The sequence below is a fragment of the Saccoglossus kowalevskii genome, chromosome 9 (genome assembly GCF_978046115.1).
Source record: "Saccoglossus kowalevskii chromosome 9, keSacKowa6.1, whole genome shotgun sequence".
Taxonomy (NCBI): domain Eukaryota; kingdom Metazoa; phylum Hemichordata; class Enteropneusta; family Harrimaniidae; genus Saccoglossus; species Saccoglossus kowalevskii.
The window spans coordinates 15,735,886-15,753,831 of NC_140649.1; the positions used below are offsets into that span (position 1 = coordinate 15,735,886).

The 17,946-nt window shown below is 39.7% G+C and overlaps 1 long non-coding RNA gene and 24 other non-coding genes across 25 annotated transcripts; all 25 read right to left on the bottom strand.

The window, feature by feature from the left end:
• Nucleotides 1-323: 323 nt before the first annotated feature.
• On the bottom strand, nt 324-395 carry TRNAE-CUC (transfer RNA glutamic acid (anticodon CUC)). Its single transcript has one exon. It is a non-coding gene; the product is annotated as a tRNA-Glu (tRNA).
• Nucleotides 396-1,765: 1,370 nt separating this feature from the next.
• Nucleotides 1,766-1,837, bottom strand: TRNAE-CUC (transfer RNA glutamic acid (anticodon CUC)). The gene has a single exon. It is a non-coding gene; the product is annotated as a tRNA-Glu (tRNA).
• Nucleotides 1,838-3,150: 1,313 nt separating this feature from the next.
• Nucleotides 3,151-3,222, bottom strand: TRNAE-CUC (transfer RNA glutamic acid (anticodon CUC)). Its single transcript has one exon. It is a non-coding gene; the product is annotated as a tRNA-Glu (tRNA).
• Nucleotides 3,223-3,477: 255 nt separating this feature from the next.
• Nucleotides 3,478-4,759, bottom strand: LOC146738773 (uncharacterized). Its single transcript, XR_014930557.1, has 2 exons — nt 4,418-4,759; nt 3,478-3,924 (listed from the first exon to the last, which is right to left on the bottom strand). It is a non-coding gene; the product is annotated as an uncharacterized LOC146738773 (long non-coding RNA).
• Nucleotides 4,760-5,006: 247 nt separating this feature from the next.
• On the bottom strand, nt 5,007-5,078 carry TRNAE-CUC (transfer RNA glutamic acid (anticodon CUC)). Its single transcript has one exon. It is a non-coding gene; the product is annotated as a tRNA-Glu (tRNA).
• A 507-nt stretch (nt 5,079-5,585) lies between these two features.
• TRNAE-CUC (transfer RNA glutamic acid (anticodon CUC)) lies at nt 5,586-5,657 on the bottom strand. Its single transcript has one exon. It is a non-coding gene; the product is annotated as a tRNA-Glu (tRNA).
• A 732-nt stretch (nt 5,658-6,389) lies between these two features.
• TRNAE-CUC (transfer RNA glutamic acid (anticodon CUC)) lies at nt 6,390-6,461 on the bottom strand. Its single transcript has one exon. It is a non-coding gene; the product is annotated as a tRNA-Glu (tRNA).
• A 720-nt stretch (nt 6,462-7,181) lies between these two features.
• TRNAK-CUU (transfer RNA lysine (anticodon CUU)) lies at nt 7,182-7,253 on the bottom strand. The gene has a single exon. It is a non-coding gene; the product is annotated as a tRNA-Lys (tRNA).
• A 214-nt stretch (nt 7,254-7,467) lies between these two features.
• Nucleotides 7,468-7,539, bottom strand: TRNAE-CUC (transfer RNA glutamic acid (anticodon CUC)). The gene has a single exon. It is a non-coding gene; the product is annotated as a tRNA-Glu (tRNA).
• Nucleotides 7,540-7,758: 219 nt separating this feature from the next.
• Nucleotides 7,759-7,830, bottom strand: TRNAE-CUC (transfer RNA glutamic acid (anticodon CUC)). The gene has a single exon. It is a non-coding gene; the product is annotated as a tRNA-Glu (tRNA).
• Nucleotides 7,831-8,339: 509 nt separating this feature from the next.
• TRNAE-UUC (transfer RNA glutamic acid (anticodon UUC)) lies at nt 8,340-8,411 on the bottom strand. The gene has a single exon. It is a non-coding gene; the product is annotated as a tRNA-Glu (tRNA).
• A 1,085-nt stretch (nt 8,412-9,496) lies between these two features.
• TRNAE-CUC (transfer RNA glutamic acid (anticodon CUC)) lies at nt 9,497-9,568 on the bottom strand. The gene has a single exon. It is a non-coding gene; the product is annotated as a tRNA-Glu (tRNA).
• Nucleotides 9,569-9,786: 218 nt separating this feature from the next.
• TRNAE-CUC (transfer RNA glutamic acid (anticodon CUC)) lies at nt 9,787-9,858 on the bottom strand. The gene has a single exon. It is a non-coding gene; the product is annotated as a tRNA-Glu (tRNA).
• Nucleotides 9,859-10,802: 944 nt separating this feature from the next.
• Nucleotides 10,803-10,874, bottom strand: TRNAE-CUC (transfer RNA glutamic acid (anticodon CUC)). The gene has a single exon. It is a non-coding gene; the product is annotated as a tRNA-Glu (tRNA).
• A 720-nt stretch (nt 10,875-11,594) lies between these two features.
• Nucleotides 11,595-11,666, bottom strand: TRNAK-CUU (transfer RNA lysine (anticodon CUU)). The gene has a single exon. It is a non-coding gene; the product is annotated as a tRNA-Lys (tRNA).
• Nucleotides 11,667-11,880: 214 nt separating this feature from the next.
• Nucleotides 11,881-11,952, bottom strand: TRNAE-CUC (transfer RNA glutamic acid (anticodon CUC)). Its single transcript has one exon. It is a non-coding gene; the product is annotated as a tRNA-Glu (tRNA).
• Nucleotides 11,953-12,171: 219 nt separating this feature from the next.
• Nucleotides 12,172-12,243, bottom strand: TRNAE-CUC (transfer RNA glutamic acid (anticodon CUC)). The gene has a single exon. It is a non-coding gene; the product is annotated as a tRNA-Glu (tRNA).
• A 509-nt stretch (nt 12,244-12,752) lies between these two features.
• Nucleotides 12,753-12,824, bottom strand: TRNAE-UUC (transfer RNA glutamic acid (anticodon UUC)). The gene has a single exon. It is a non-coding gene; the product is annotated as a tRNA-Glu (tRNA).
• Nucleotides 12,825-13,909: 1,085 nt separating this feature from the next.
• On the bottom strand, nt 13,910-13,981 carry TRNAE-CUC (transfer RNA glutamic acid (anticodon CUC)). Its single transcript has one exon. It is a non-coding gene; the product is annotated as a tRNA-Glu (tRNA).
• A 218-nt stretch (nt 13,982-14,199) lies between these two features.
• TRNAE-CUC (transfer RNA glutamic acid (anticodon CUC)) lies at nt 14,200-14,271 on the bottom strand. Its single transcript has one exon. It is a non-coding gene; the product is annotated as a tRNA-Glu (tRNA).
• A 720-nt stretch (nt 14,272-14,991) lies between these two features.
• Nucleotides 14,992-15,063, bottom strand: TRNAK-CUU (transfer RNA lysine (anticodon CUU)). Its single transcript has one exon. It is a non-coding gene; the product is annotated as a tRNA-Lys (tRNA).
• A 505-nt stretch (nt 15,064-15,568) lies between these two features.
• Nucleotides 15,569-15,640, bottom strand: TRNAE-CUC (transfer RNA glutamic acid (anticodon CUC)). The gene has a single exon. It is a non-coding gene; the product is annotated as a tRNA-Glu (tRNA).
• Nucleotides 15,641-16,149: 509 nt separating this feature from the next.
• TRNAE-UUC (transfer RNA glutamic acid (anticodon UUC)) lies at nt 16,150-16,221 on the bottom strand. The gene has a single exon. It is a non-coding gene; the product is annotated as a tRNA-Glu (tRNA).
• Nucleotides 16,222-17,306: 1,085 nt separating this feature from the next.
• Nucleotides 17,307-17,378, bottom strand: TRNAE-CUC (transfer RNA glutamic acid (anticodon CUC)). Its single transcript has one exon. It is a non-coding gene; the product is annotated as a tRNA-Glu (tRNA).
• A 218-nt stretch (nt 17,379-17,596) lies between these two features.
• TRNAE-CUC (transfer RNA glutamic acid (anticodon CUC)) lies at nt 17,597-17,668 on the bottom strand. The gene has a single exon. It is a non-coding gene; the product is annotated as a tRNA-Glu (tRNA).
• Nucleotides 17,669-17,946: the final 278 nt, after the last annotated feature.

Genomic DNA, 17,946 nt, shown 5'->3' on the forward strand with positions numbered 1-17,946 from the left:
TGTTCAACTGACCAGGAATATAAAACTGGTGTTCCCACACCGGTAATTGAACCAGGGCCTTGGCGGTGAGAGCGCCAAATCCTAACCACTAGACCATATGGGATGTTGACGTATGAAGGTGTTTCCTATTTATCGGGAACACATAAGTAAGGCATATAATCGGATACTTGTGACGTGACATGAACTGAATTGTCGAGTATTATATATTCTCTTGTGATCGAGCCAACAAATACGAGAGGCCAATTTATATCTTTTAATTAAATTGTCTATGAGAATTTTGTACAAGCTGCGATGTGCAACTGACCAGGAATATAAAACTGGTGTTCCCACACCGGGAAATGAACCCGGGTCATGGCGGTGAGAGCGCCAAATCCTGACCACTAGACCATATGGGACGTTGTCGTATGAAGCCGTTTCCTATTTATCGGGAACACGTAAGTAAGGCATATAATCGGATACTTGTGACGTGACATGAACTGAATGTCGAGTATTATATATTCACTTGTAATAAGGCAACAAATGCGAGAGACCAATTTATATCTTTTAATTAAATTGTCTCTGAGAATTTCATACAAGCTGCGATGTTCAACTGACCAGGAATCTAAAACAGGTGTTCCCACGCCGGGAATTGAACCCGGGCCTTGGCGGTGAGAGCGCCAAATCCTAACCACTAGACCATATGGTACGTTGTCGTATGAAGGCGTTTCCTATTTATCGGGAACACATAAGTAAGGCATATAATCTGATACTTGTGACGTGACATGAACTGAATGTCGATATTATATATTCACTTGTAATAAGGCAACAAATGCGAGAGACCAATTTATATCTTTTAATTAAATTGTCTATGAGTATTTTGTACAAGCTGCGATGTTCAACTGACCAGGAATATAAAACTGGTGTTCCCATACGGGGAATTAAACCCGGGCCTCGGCGGTGAAAGCGCCAAATCCTAACCACTAGACCATATGGGACGATGACATTTGAAGGCGTTTCCTATTTATCGGGAAAACACAAGTATGGCATGCAATCGGATATTTCTGACATGAACTAAACGTCGTGTATTACATATTCTCTTGTAATCAAGCCAACAAATACGAGAGGCCAATTTATATCATTTAATTAAATTGTCTATGAGAATTTTGTACAAGCTGCGATGTTCAACTGACCAGGAATATAAAACTGGTGTTCCCACTCCGGGAATTGAACCCGGGCCTTGGCGGTGAGAGCGCCAAATCCTAACCACTAGACCATATGGGGATGTTGACTTATGAAGGCGTTTCCTATTTATCGGGAACACAAATGTAAGGCATATAATCGGATACTTGTGACGTGACATGAACTGAATGTCGAGTATTATATATTCTCTTCTGATGAGACAACAAATACGAGAGGACAATTTATATCTTTTAATTAAATTGTCTGTAAGAATTTTGTACAAGCTGCGATGTTCAACTGACCAGGAATCTAAAACAGGTGTTCCCACACCGGGAATTGAACCCGGGCCTTGGCGGTGAAATCGCCAAATCCTAACCACTAGACCATATGGGACGATGACATTTGAAGGCGTTTCCTATTTATCGGGAAAACACAAGTATGGCATGCAATCGGATACTTCTGACATGAACTGCACGTCGTGTATTACATATTCTCTTGTAATCTAGCCAACAAATACGAGAGGCCAATTTATATCATTTAATTAAATTGTCTATGAGAATTTTGTACAAGCTGCGATGTTCAACTGACCAGGAATATAAAACTGGTGTTCCCACACCGGGAATTGAACCCGGGCCATGGCGGTGAGAGCGCGAAATCATGACCACTAGACCATATGGGATGTTGACGTATGAAGGCGTTTCCTATTTATCGGGAAAACATAAGTAAGGCATATAATCGGATACTTGTGACGTGACATGAACTGAATGTCGAGTATTATATATTCTCTTGTGATCGAGCCAACAAATACGAGAGGCCAATTTATAACTTTTAATTAAATTGTCTATGAGAATTTTGTACAAGCTGCGATGTTCAACTGACCAGGAATATAAAACTGGTGTTCCCACACCGGGAAATGAATCCGGGTCATGGCGGTGAGAGCGCCAAATCCTAACCACTAGACCATATGGGACGTTGACGTATGAAGGCGTTTACTATTTATCGGGAACACATAAGTAAGGCATATAATCTGATACTTGTGACGTGACATGAACTGAATGTCGAGTACTATATATATTCTCTTGTAATCAAGCCAACAAATACGAGAGGCCAATTTATATCTTTTAATTAAATTGTCTATGAGAATGTTGTACAAGCTGCGATGATCAACTGACCAGGAATATAAAACAGGTGTTCCCACACCGAGAACTGAACATAACCGAGAACTGAACATATAATCGGATATTAAGGCATATAATCGGATACTTGTGACGTGACATGAACTGAATGTCGAGTATTATATATTCTCTTCTGATGAGCCAACAAATACGAGAGGCCAATTTATATCTTTTAATTAAATTGTCTATGAGAATTTTGTACAAGCTGCGATGTTCAACTGACCAGGAATCTAAAACAGGTGTTCCCACACCGGAATTTAACCCGGGCCTTGGCGGTGAAAGCGCCAAATCCTAACCACTAGACCATATGGGACGATGACATTTGAAGGCGTTTCCTATTTATCGGGAAAACACAAGTATGGCATGCAATCGGATACTTCTGACATGAACTACACGTTGTGTATTACATATTCTCTTGTAATCAAGCCAACAAATACGAGAGGCCAATTTATATCTTTTAATTAAATTGTCTATGAGAATTTTGTACAAGCTGCGATGTTCAACTGACCAGGAATCTAAAACAGGTGTTCCCACGCCGGGAAGTGAACCCGGGCCTTGGCGGTGAGAGCGCCAAATCCTAACCACTAGACAATATGGGACGTTCTCGTATGAAGGCGTTTCCTATTTATCGGGAACACATAAGTAAGGCATATAATCTGATACTTGTGACTTGACATGAACTGAATGTCGAGTATTATATATTCACTTGTAATAAGGCAACAAATGCGAGAGACCAATTTATATCTTTTAATTAAATTGTCTATGAGAATTTTGTACAAGCTGCGATGTTCAACTGACCAGGAATATAAAACTGGGGTTCCCATACCGGGAATTGAACCCGGGCCTTGGCGGTGAGAGCGCCAAATCCTAACCACTAGACCATATGGGATGTTGACGTATGAAGGCGTTTCCTATTTATCGGGAACACATATGTAAAGCATATAATCGGATACTTGTGACGTGACATGAACTGAATGTCGAGTATTATATATTCTCTTCTGATGAGACAACAAATACGAGAGGCCAATTTATATCTTTTAATTAAATTGTCTGTGAGAATTTTGTACAATCTGCGATGTTCAACTGACCCAATCTGATTAAAATCTGATGTAGTGTACGGGCTTTAATTATTTTGGCTATAAACTTATTTTAATTTTATTTTTTATTACTTTTGTTATTAATGCCTTTTTATTTTATTATTTTACTTTGATTTTGATTTTTTTTAATTCCGCCCTACATACATCTGATCCGACGCCTACGTAAGTCCCGTTCAAATCTCGCGTAAGTAACAGCCAATCACAGGCCCCCTTTTATAGAGGCTGTCGGTTGCTTACTTTTCAGTGTAGCGATACTCTACGGGCAATCTTTCTGTACATTATATTTTGCCCACTTGAATAAACCATTAATAGAAAATTGCTAGTATATTTTTATTTACAAAAGAAATTCCACAGCATTTTCCAATTGTTGTCATTACATTGAATATTTTGTTCACTTCCAACAAATGTGTACACTTCCTGATACATCTTCGCCAGCCAAGGTTCGTTTATTCAGTCATCGCTTCAATTTTACATCAAACACTGAGCATAATTATCTAGAATGGAAGCAAAAAAATAAGTAAATCGTAATGATTAGAACACTGTAAACAGCTATAGTAAACAATGCAAATTTTAAATTGTATAACGGTCACCGGCCCACGGCATCGACGCAGAAAATTGGAGCAATAAAATATTTCCTGATCAATTGCGATGTGTTCCAAATAAAAAATATTTTATTCCAGTCCAAATCAGCTCAATTACTTTAATAAAGAGTTATTGTATAATGTACAAAATGTTGATACATTTTGATGAATATTTACAGCTACGGCTTCAATACCGTAGACGGTTTTGACCCGATCGTCAACAAAACATCACCCGTCTCCAGGGCAAGCGACTGGAAAAAGACACCGGTGTTCGGTCGAACCGGTGGAAACAAAATCGTCACTCGCAGAATAACTACGCAAAGTAACGATCTAAACTCGAACCATTCGAGCCACAATATAAACATAAAAAAATGACTTTCGTTGCATTTGACAATGATAAACTTACCGAAAAGCCGTGTTCTTCTCGGTCCTAACGTCGGTATAATCCGCCATTTTATGTTTGAGTGTGTTTGCCACCTGACTCTGCCCAGTGACGTCATCATGTGCGCTATAGAAGAAGGTCTGTGATTCGTTGACTAAAATCGTCGACAGTGGGTCTCGTTGAAATCTCGTTACATAGGCATCGGCTCAGATGTATGTAGGGCGGAATTTTAAAAAAATCACAAAATCAAAATCAAAGTAAAATAATAAAATAAAAAGGCATTAATAACAAAAGTAATAAAACATAAAATTAAAATAAGTTTATAGCCAAAATAATTAAAGCCCGTACACTACATCAGATTTTAATCAGATTGCAACTGACCAGGAATCTAAAACAGGTGTTCCCACATCGGGAATTGAACCCGGGCCTTGGCGGTGAAAGCGCCAAATCCTAACCACTAGACCATATGTGACGATGACATTTGAAGGCGTTTCCTATTTATCGGGAAAACACAAGTATGGCATGCAATCGGATACTTCTGACATGAACTGCACGTCGTGTATTACATATTCTCTTGTAATCAAGCCAACTGACCAGGAATATAAAACTGGTGTTCCCACACCGGGAATTGAACCCGGGCCATGGCGGTGAGAGCGCGAAATCATGACCACTAGACCATATGGGATGTTGACGTATGAAGGCGTTTCCTATTTATCGGGAAAACATAAGTAAGGCATATAATCGGATACTTGTGACGTGACATGAACTGAATGTCGAGTATTATATATTCACTTGTAATAAGGCAACAAATGCGAGAGACCAATTTATATCTTTTAATTAAATTGTCTATGAGAATTTTGTACAAGCTGCGATGTTCAACTGACCAGGAATATAAAACTGGTGTTCCCACACCGGGAAATGAATCCGGGTCATGGCGGTGAGAGCGCCAAATCCTGACCACTAGACCATATGGGACGTTGTCGTATGAAGGCGTTTCATATTATCGGGAACACATAAGTAAGGCATATAATCGGATACTTGTGACGTGACATGAACTGAATGTGGAGTATTATATATTCACTTGTAATAAGGCAACAAATGCGAGAGACCAATTTATATCTTTTAATTAAATTATCTGTGAGAATGTCATACAATCTGCGATGTTCAACTGACCAGGAATCTAAAACAGGTGTTCCCACACCGGGAATTGAACCCGGGCCTTGGCAGTGAGAGCGCCAAATCCTAACCACTAGACCATATGGGACGTTGACGTATGAAGGCGTTTCCTATTAATCAGGAACACATAAGTAAGGCATATAATCTGATACTTGTGACGTGACATGAACTGAATGTCGAGTACTATATATATTCTCTTGTAATCAAGCCAACAAATACGAGAGGCCAATTTATATCTTTTAATTAAATTGTCTATGAGAATGTTGTACAAGCTGCGATGATCAACTGACCAGGAATATAAAACAGGTGTTCCCACACCGAGAACTGAACATAACCGAGAACTGAACATATAATCGGATAATAAGGCATATAATCGGATACTTGTGACGTGACATGCACTGAATGTCGAGTATTATATATTCTCTTCTGATGAGCCAACAAATACGAGAGGCCAATTTATATCTTTTAATTAAATTGTCTATGAGAATTTTGTTCAAGCTGCGATGTTCAACTGACAAGGAATCTAAAACAGGTGTTCCCACACCGGAATTGAACCCGGGCCTTTGCGGTGAAAGCGCCAAATCCTAACCACTAGACCATTTGGGACGATGACATTTGAAGGCGTTTCCTATTTATCGGGAAAACACAAGTATGGCATGCAATCGAATACTTCTGACATGAACTACACACCGTGTATTACATATTCTCTTGTAATCAAGCCAACAAATACGAGAGGCCAATTTATATCTTTTAATTAAATTGTCTATGAGAATTTTGTACAAGCTGCGATGTTCAACTGACCAGGAATATAAAACTGGTGTTCCCACACCGGGATTTGAACCCGGGCCTTGGCGGTGAGAGCGCCAAATCCTAACCACTAGACCATATGGGATGTTGACGTATGAAGGCGTTTCCTATTTATCGGGAAAACATAAGTAAGGCATATAATCGGATACTTGTGACGTGACATGAACTGAATGTGGAGTATTATATATTCACTTGTAATAAGGCAACAAATGCGAGAGACCAATTTATATCTTTTAATTAAATTGTCTATGAGAATTTTGTACAAGCTGCGATGTTCAACTGACCAGGAATACAAAACTGGTGTTCCCACACCGGGAAATGAATCCGGGTCATGGCGGTGAGAGCGCCAAATCCTGACCACTAGACCATATGGGATGTTGACGTATGAAGGCGTTTCCTATTTATCGGGAAAACATAAGTAAGGCATATAATCGGATACTTGTGACGTGACATGAACTGAATGTCGAGTACTATATATATTCTCTTGTAATCAAGCCAACAAATACGAGAGGCCAATTTATATATTTTAATTAAATTGTCTATGAGAATGTTGTACAAGCTGCGATGATCAACTGACCAGGAATATAAAACAGGTGTTCCCACACCGAGAACTGAACATATAATCGGATATTAAGGCATATAATCGGATACTTGTGACGTGACATGAACTGAATGTCGAGTATTATATATTCACTTGTAATAAGGCAACAAATGCGAGAGACCAATTTATATCTTTTAATTAAATTGTCTATGAGTATTTTGTACAAGCTGCGATGTTCAACTGACCAGGAATATAAAACTGGTGATCCCATACCGGGAATTGAACCCGGGCCTTGGCGGTAAGAGCGCCATATCCTAACCACTAGACCATATGGGACGATGACATTTGAAGGCGTTTCCTATTTATCGGGAAAACACAAGTATGGCATGCAATCGGATATTTCTGACATGAACTAAACGTCGTGTATTACATATTCTCTTGTAATCAAGCCAACAAATACGAGAGGCCAATTTATATCATTTAATTAAATTGTCTATGAGAATTTTGTACAAGCTGCGATGTTCAACTGACCAGGAATATAAAACTGGTGTTCCCACACCGGGAATTGAACCCGGGCCTTGGCTGTGAGAGCGCCAAATCCTAACCACTAGACCATATGGGATGTTGACGTATGAAGGTGTTTCCTATTTATCGGGAACACATAAGTAAGGCATATAATCGGATACTTGTGACGTGACATGAACTGAATGTCGAGTATTATATATTCTCTTGTGATCGAGCCAACAAATACGAGAGGCCAATTTATATCTTTTAATTAAATTGTCTATGAGAATTTTGTACAAGCTGCGATGTTCAACTGACCAGGAATATAAAACTGGTGTTCCCACACCGGGAAATGAACCCGGGTCATGGCGGTGAGAGCGCCAAATCCTGACCACTAGACCATATGGGACGTTGTCGTATGAAGGCGTTTCCTATTTATCGGGAACACGTAAGTAAGGCATATAATCGGATACTTGTGACGTGAGATGAACTGAATGTCGAGTATTATATATTCACTTGTAATAAGGCAACAAATGCGAGAGACCAATTTATATCTTTTAATTAAATTGTCTCTGAGAATTTCATACAAGCTGCGATGTTCAACTGACCAGGAATCAAAAACAGGTGTTCCCACACCGGGAATTGAACCCGGGCCTTGGCGGTGAAAGCGCCAAATCCTAACCACTAGACCATATGGTATGTTGACGTATGAAGGCGTTTCCTATTTATCGGGAACACATAAGTAAGGCATATAATCGGATACTTGTGACGTGAGAATGAACTGAATGTCGAGTATTATATATTCTCTTCTGATGAGACAACAAATACGAGAGGCCAATTTATATCTTTTAATTAAATTGTCTATGAGAATTTTGTACAAGCTGCGATGTTCAACTGACCAGGAATCTAAAACAGGTGTTCCCACACCGGGAATTGAACCCGGGCCTTGGCGGTGAAAGCGCCAAATCCTAACCACTAGACCATATGGGACGACGACATTTGAAGGCGTTTCCTATTTATCGGGAAAACGCAAGTATGGCATGCAATCGGATACTTTAGACATGAATTGCACGTCGTGTATTACATATTCTCTTGTAATCAAGCCAACAAATACGAGAGGCCAATTTATATCATTTAATTAAATTGTCTATGAGAATTTTGTACAAGCTGCGATGTTCAACTGACCAGGAATATAAAACTGGTGTTCCCACACCCGGAATTGTACCCGAGCCATGGCGGTGAGAGGGCGAAATCATGACCAATAGACCATATGGGACGTTGACGTATGAAGGCGTTTCCTATTTATCGGGAACACATAAGTAAGGCATATAATCTGATACTTGTGACGTGACATGAACTGAATGTCGAGTATTATATATTCACTTGTGATCGAGCCAACAAATACGAGAGGCCAATTTATATCTTTTAATTAAATTGTCTATGAGAATTTTGTGCAATTTGCGATGTTCAACTGACCAGGAATATAAAACTGGTGTTCCCACACCGGGAAATGAACCCGGGTCATGGCGGTGAGAGCGCAAAATCATGACCACTAGAACATATGGGACGTTGTCGTATGAAGGCGTTTCCTATTTATCGGGAACACATACGTAAGGCATATAATCGGATACTTGTGACGTGACATGAACTGAATGTCGAGTATTATATATTCACTTGTAATAAGGCAACAAATGCGAGAGACCAATTTATATCTTTTAATTAAATTGTCTATGAGAATTTTGTACAAGCTGCGATGTTCAACTGACCAGGAATATAAAACTAGTGTTCCCATACCGGGTATTGAACCCGGGCCTTGGCGGTGAGAGCGCCAAATGCTAACCACTAGACCATTTGGGATGTTGACGTATGAAGGCGTTTCTTATTTATCGGGAACACATAAGTAAGGCATATAATCGGATACTTGCGACGTGACATGAACTGAATGTCGAGTATTATATATTCTCTTCTGATGAGACAACAAATACGAGAGGCCAATTTATATCATTTAATTAAATTGTCTATGAGAATTTTGTACAAGCTGCGATGTTCAACTGACCAGGTATATAAAACTGGTGTTCCCATACCGGGAATTGAACCCGGGCCTTGGCGGTGAGAGCGCCAAATCCTAACCACTAGACCATTTGGGATGTTGACGTATGAAGGCGTTTCCTATTTATCGGGAACACATAAGTAAGGCATATAATCGGATACTTGTGACGTGATATGAACTGAATGTCGAGTATTGTATATTCTCTTCTGATGAGACAACAAATACGAGAGGCCAATTTATATCTTTTAATTAAATTGTCTATGAGAATGTCATGCAAGCTGCGATGTTCAACTGACCAGGAATCTATAACAGGTTTTCCCACACCGGGAATTGAACCCGGGCCTTGGCGGTGAGAGCGCCAAATCCTAACCACTAGACCATATGGGACGTTGACGTATGAAGGCGTTTCCTATTTATCGGGAACACATAAGTAAGGCATATAATCTGATACTTGTGACGTGACATGAACTGAATGTCGAGTACTATATATATTCTCTTGTAATCAAGCTAACAAATACGAGAGGCCAATTTATATCTTTTAATTAAATTGTCTATGAGAATGTTGTACAAGCTGCGATGATCAACTGACCAGGAATATAAAACAGGTGTTCCCACACCGAGAACTGAACATATAATCGGATATTAAGGCATATGATCGGATACTTGTGACGTGACATGAACTGAATGTCGAGTACTATATATATTCTCTTGTAATCAAGCTAACAAATACGAGAGGCCAATTTATATCTTTTAATTAAATTGTCTATGAGAATGTTGTACAAGCTGCGATGATCAACTGACCAGGAATATAAAACAGGTGTTCCCACACCGAGAACTGAACATAACCGAGAACTGAACATATAATCGGATAATAAGGCATATAATCGGATACTTGTGACGTGACATGAACTGAATGTCGAGTATTATATATTCTCTTCTGATGAGCCAACAAATACGAGAGGCCAATTTATATCTTTTAATTAAATTGTCTATGAGAATTTTGTTCAAGCTGCGATGTTCAACTGACAAGGAATCTAAAACAGGTGTTCCCACACCGGAATTGAACCCGGGCCTTTGCGGTGAAAGCGCCAAATCCTAACCACTAGACCATTTGGGACGATGACATTTGAAGGCGTTTCCTATTTATCGGGAAAACACAAGTATGGCATGCAATCGAATACTTCTGACATGAACTACACACCGTGTATTACATATTCTCTTGTAATCAAGCCAACAAATACGAGAGGCCAATTTATATCTTTTAATTAAATTGTCTATGAGAATTTTGTACAAGCTGCGATGTTCAACTGACCAGGAATATAAAACTGGTGTTCCCACACCGGGATTTGAACCCGGGCCTTGGCGGTGAGAGCGCCAAATCCTAACCACTAGACCATATGGGATGTTGACGTATGAAGGCGTTTCCTATTTATCGGGAAAACATAAGTAAGGCATATAATCGGATACTTGTGACGTGACATGAACTGAATGTGGAGTATTATATATTCACTTGTAATAAGGCAACAAATGCGAGAGACCAATTTATATCTTTTAATTAAATTGTCTATGAGAATTTTGTACAAGCTGCGATGTTCAACTGACCAGGAATACAAAACTGGTGTTCCCACACCGGGAAATGAATCCGGGTCATGGCGGTGAGAGCGCCAAATCCTGACCACTAGACCATATGGGATGTTGACGTATGAAGGCGTTTCCTATTTATCGGGAAAACATAAGTAAGGCATATAATCGGATACTTGTGACGTGACATGAACTGAATGTCGAGTACTATATATATTCTCTTGTAATCAAGCCAACAAATACGAGAGGCCAATTTATATATTTTAATTAAATTGTCTATGAGAATGTTGTACAAGCTGCGATGATCAACTGACCAGGAATATAAAACAGGTGTTCCCACACCGAGAACTGAACATATAATCGGATATTAAGGCATATAATCGGATACTTGTGACGTGACATGAACTGAATGTCGAGTATTATATATTCACTTGTAATAAGGCAACAAATGCGAGAGACCAATTTATATCTTTTAATTAAATTGTCTATGAGTATTTTGTACAAGCTGCGATGTTCAACTGACCAGGAATATAAAACTGGTGATCCCATACCGGGAATTGAACCCGGGCCTTGGCGGTAAGAGCGCCATATCCTAACCACTAGACCATATGGGACGATGACATTTGAAGGCGTTTCCTATTTATCGGGAAAACACAAGTATGGCATGCAATCGGATATTTCTGACATGAACTAAACGTCGTGTATTACATATTCTCTTGTAATCAAGCCAACAAATACGAGAGGCCAATTTATATCATTTAATTAAATTGTCTATGAGAATTTTGTACAAGCTGCGATGTTCAACTGACCAGGAATATAAAACTGGTGTTCCCACACCGGGAATTGAACCCGGGCCTTGGCTGTGAGAGCGCCAAATCCTAACCACTAGACCATATGGGATGTTGACGTATGAAGGTGTTTCCTATTTATCGGGAACACATAAGTAAGGCATATAATCGGATACTTGTGACGTGACATGAACTGAATGTCGAGTATTATATATTCTCTTGTGATCGAGCCAACAAATACGAGAGGCCAATTTATATCTTTTAATTAAATTGTCTATGAGAATTTTGTACAAGCTGCGATGTTCAACTGACCAGGAATATAAAACTGGTGTTCCCACACCGGGAAATGAACCCGGGTCATGGCGGTGAGAGCGCCAAATCCTGACCACTAGACCATATGGGACGTTGTCGTATGAAGGCGTTTCCTATTTATCGGGAACACGTAAGTAAGGCATATAATCGGATACTTGTGACGTGAGATGAACTGAATGTCGAGTATTATATATTCACTTGTAATAAGGCAACAAATGCGAGAGACCAATTTATATCTTTTAATTAAATTGTCTCTGAGAATTTCATACAAGCTGCGATGTTCAACTGACCAGGAATCAAAAACAGGTGTTCCCACACCGGGAATTGAACCCGGGCCTTGGCGGTGAAAGCGCCAAATCCTAACCACTAGACCATATGGTATGTTGACGTATGAAGGCGTTTCCTATTTATCGGGAACACATAAGTAAGGCATATAATCGGATACTTGTGACGTGAGAATGAACTGAATGTCGAGTATTATATATTCTCTTCTGATGAGACAACAAATACGAGAGGCCAATTTATATCTTTTAATTAAATTGTCTATGAGAATTTTGTACAAGCTGCGATGTTCAACTGACCAGGAATCTAAAACAGGTGTTCCCACACCGGGAATTGAACCCGGGCCTTGGCGGTGAAAGCGCCAAATCCTAACCACTAGACCATATGGGACGACGACATTTGAAGGCGTTTCCTATTTATCGGGAAAACGCAAGTATGGCATGCAATCGGATACTTTAGACATGAATTGCACGTCGTGTATTACATATTCTCTTGTAATCAAGCCAACAAATACGAGAGGCCAATTTATATCATTTAATTAAATTGTCTATGAGAATTTTGTACAAGCTGCGATGTTCAACTGACCAGGAATATAAAACTGGTGTTCCCACACCCGGAATTGTACCCGAGCCATGGCGGTGAGAGGGCGAAATCATGACCAATAGACCATATGGGACGTTGACGTATGAAGGCGTTTCCTATTTATCGGGAACACATAAGTAAGGCATATAATCTGATACTTGTGACGTGACATGAACTGAATGTCGAGTATTATATATTCACTTGTGATCGAGCCAACAAATACGAGAGGCCAATTTATATCTTTTAATTAAATTGTCTATGAGAATTTTGTGCAATCTGCGATGTTCAACTGACCAGGAATATAAAACTGGTGTTCCCACACCGGGAAATGAACCCGGGTCATGGCGGTGAGAGCGCAAAATCATGACCACTAGAACATATGGGACGTTGTCGTATGAAGGCGTTTCCTATTTATCGGGAACACATACGTAAGGCATATAATCGGATACTTGTGACGTGACATGAACTGAATGTCGAGTATTATATATTCACTTGTAATAAGGCAACAAATGCGAGAGACCAATTTATATCTTTTAATTAAATTGTCTATGAGAATTTTGTACAAGCTGCGATGTTCAACTGACCAGGAATATAAAACTAGTGTTCCCATACCGGGTATTGAACCCGGGCCTTGGCGGTGAGAGCGCCAAATGCTAACCACTAGACCATTTGGGATGTTGACGTATGAAGGCGTTTCTTATTTATCGGGAACACATAAGTAAGGCATATAATCGGATACTTGCGACGTGACATGAACTGAATGTCGAGTATTATATATTCTCTTCTGATGAGACAACAAATACGAGAGGCCAATTTATATCATTTAATTAAATTGTCTATGAGAATTTTGTACAAGCTGCGATGTTCAACTGACCAGGTATATAAAACTGGTGTTCCCATACCGGGAATTGAACCCGGGCCTTGGCGGTGAGAGCGCCAAATCCTAACCACTAGACCATTTGGGATGTTGACGTATGAAGGCGTTTCCTATTTATCGGGAACACATAAGTAAGGCATATAATCGGATACTTGTGACGTGATATGAACTGAATGTCGAGTATTGTATATTCTCTTCTGATGAGACAACAAATACGAGAGGCCAATTTATATCTTTTAATTAAATTGTCTATGAGAATGTCATACAAGCTGCGATGTTCAACTGACCAGGAATCTATAACAGGTTTTCCCACACCGGGAATTGAACCCGGGCCTTGGCGGTGAGAGCGCCAAATCCTAACCACTAGACCATATGGGACGTTGACGTATGAAGGCGTTTCCTATTTATCGGGAAAACATAAGTAAGGCATATAATCGGATACTTGTGACGTGACATGAACTGAATGTGGAGTATTATATATTCACTTGTAATAAGGCAACAAATGCGAGAGACCAATTTATATCTTTTAATTAAATTGTCTATGAGAATTTTGTACAAGCTGCGATGTTCAACTGACCAGGAATACAAAACTGGTGTTCCCACACCGGGAAATGAATCCGGGTCATGGCGGTGAGAGCGCCAAATCCTGACCACTAGACCATATGGGATGTTGACGTATGAAGGCGTTTCCTATTTATCGGGAAAACATAAGTAAGGCATATAATCGGATACTTGTGACGTGACATGAACTGAATGTCGAGTACTATATATATTCTCTTGTAATCAAGCCAACAAATACGAGAGGCCAATTTATATATTTTAATTAAATTGTCTATGAGAATGTTGTACAAGCTGCGATGATCAACTGACCAGGAATATAAAACAGGTGTTCCCACACCGAGAACTGAACATATAATCGGATATTAAGGCATATAATCGGATACTTGTGACGTGACATGAACTGAATGTCGAGTATTATATATTCACTTGTAATAAGGCAACAAATGCGAGAGACCAATTTATATCTTTTAATTAAATTGTCTATGAGTATTTTGTACAAGCTGCGATGTTCAACTGACCAGGAATATAAAACTGGTGATCCCATACCGGGAATTGAACCCGGGCCTTGGCGGTAAGAGCGCCATATCCTAACCACTAGACCATATGGGACGATGACATTTGAAGGCGTTTCCTATTTATCGGGAAAACACAAGTATGGCATGCAATCGGATATTTCTGACATGAACTAAACGTCGTGTATTACATATTCTCTTGTAATCAAGCCAACAAATACGAGAGGCCAATTTATATCATTTAATTAAATTGTCTATGAGAATTTTGTACAAGCTGCGATGTTCAACTGACCAGGAATATAAAACTGGTGTTCACACACCGGGAATTGAACCCGGGCCTTGGCTGTGAGAGCGCCAAATCCTAACCACTAGACCATATGGGATGTTGACGTATGAAGGTGTTTCCTATTTATCGGGAACACATAAGTAAGGCATATAATCGGATACTTGTGACGTGACATGAACTGAATGTCGAGTATTATATATTCTCTTGTGATCGAGCCAACAAATACGAGAGGCCAATTTATATCTTTTAATTAAATTGTCTATGAGAATTTTGTACAAGCTGCGATGTTCAACTGACCAGGAATATAAAACTGGTGTTCCCACACCGGGAAATGAACCCGGGTCATGGCGGTGAGAGCGCCAAATCCTGACCACTAGACCATATGGGACGTTGTCGTATGAAGGCGTTTCCTATTTATCGGGAACACGTAAGTAAGGCATATAATCGGATACTTGTGACGTGAGATGAACTGAATGTCGAGTATTATATATTCACTTGTAATAAGGCAACAAATGCGAGAGACCAATTTATATCTTTTAATTAAATTGTCTCTGAGAATTTCATACAAGCTGCGATGTTCAACTGACCAGGAATCAAAAACAGGTGTTCCCACACCGGGAATTGAACCCGGGCCTTGGCGGTGAAAGCGCCAAATCCTAACCACTAGACCATATGGTATGTTGACGTATGAAGGCGTTTCCTATTTATCGGGAACACATAAGTAAGGCATATAATCGGATACTTGTGACGTGAGAATGAACTGAATGTCGAGTATTATATATTCTCTTCTGATGAGACAACAAATACGAGAGGCCAATTTATATCTTTTAATTAAATTGTCTATGAGAATTTTGTACAAGCTGCGATGTTCAACTGACCAGGAATCTAAAACAGGTGTTCCCACACCGGGAATTGAACCCGGGCCTTGGCGGTGAAAGCGCCAAATCCTAACCACTAGACCATATGGGACGACGACATTTGAAGGCGTTTCCTATTTATCGGGAAAACGCAAGTATGGCATGCAATCGGATACTTTAGACATGAATTGCACGTCGTGTATTACATATTCTCTTGTAATCAAGCCAACAAATACGAGAGGCCAATTTATATCATTTAATTAAATTGTCTATGAGAATTTTGTACAAGCTGCGATGTTCAACTGACCAGGAATATAAAACTGGTGTTCCCACACCCGGAATTGTACCCGAGCCATGGCGGTGAGAGGGCGAAATCATGACCAATAGACCATATGGGACGTTGACGTATGAAGGCGTTTCCTATTTATCGGGAACACATAAGTAAGGCATATAATCTGATACTTGTGACGTGACATGAACTGAATGTCGAGTATTATATATTCACTTGTGATCGAGCCAACAAATACGAGAGGCCAATTTATATCTTTTAATTAAATTGTCTATGAGAATTTTGTGCAATCTGCGATGTTCAACTGACCAGGAATATAAAACTGGTGTTCCCACACCGGGAAATGAACCCGGGTCATGGCGGTGAGAGCGCAAAATCATGACCACTAGAACATATGGGACGTTGTCGTATGAAGGCGTTTCCTATTTATCGGGAACACATACGTAAGGCATATAATCGGATACTTGTGACGTGACATGAACTGAATGTCGAGTATTATATATTCACTTGTAATAAGGCAACAAATGCGAGAGACCAATTTATATCTTTTAATTAAATTGTCTATGAGAATTTTGTACAAGCTGCGATGTTCAACTGACCAGGAATATAAAACTAGTGTTCCCATACCGGGTATTGAACCCGGGCCTTGGCGGTGAGAGCGCCAAATGCTAACCACTAGACCATTTGGGATGTTGACGTATGAAGGCGTTTCTTATTTATCGGGAACACATAAGTAAGGCATATAATCGGATACTTGCGACGTGACATGAACTGAATGTCGAGTATTATATATTCTCTTCTGATGAGACAACAAATACGAGAGGCCAATTTATATCATTTAATTAAATTGTCTATGAGAATTTTGTACAAGCTGCGATGTTCAACTGACCAGGTATATAAAACTGGTGTTCCCATACCGGGAATTGAACCCGGGCCTTGGCGGTGAGAGCGCCAAATCCTAACCACTAGACCATTTGGGATGTTGACGTATGAAGGCGTTTCCTATTTATCGGGAACACATAAGTAAGGCATATAATCGGATACTTGTGACGTGATATGAACTGAATGTCGAGTATTGTATATTCTCTTCTGATGAGACAACAAATACGAGAGGCCAATTTATATCTTTTAATTAAATTGTCTATGAGAATGTCATACAAGCTGCGATGTTCAACTGACCAGGAATCTATAACAGGTTTTCCCACACCGGGAATTGAACCCGGGCCTTGGCGGTGAGAGCGCCAAATCCTAACCACTAGACCATATGGGACGTTGACGTATGAAGGCGTTTCCTATTTATCGGGAACACATAAGTAAGGCATATAATCTGATACTTGTGACGTGACATGAACTGAATGTCGAGTACTATATATATTCTCTTGTAATCAAGCTAACAAATACGAGAGGCCAATTTATATCTTTTAATTAAATTGTCTATGAGAATGTTGTACAAGCTGCGATGATCAACTGACCAGGAATATAAAACAGGTGTTCCCACACCGAGAACTGAACATATAATCGGATATTAAGGCATATGATCGGATACTT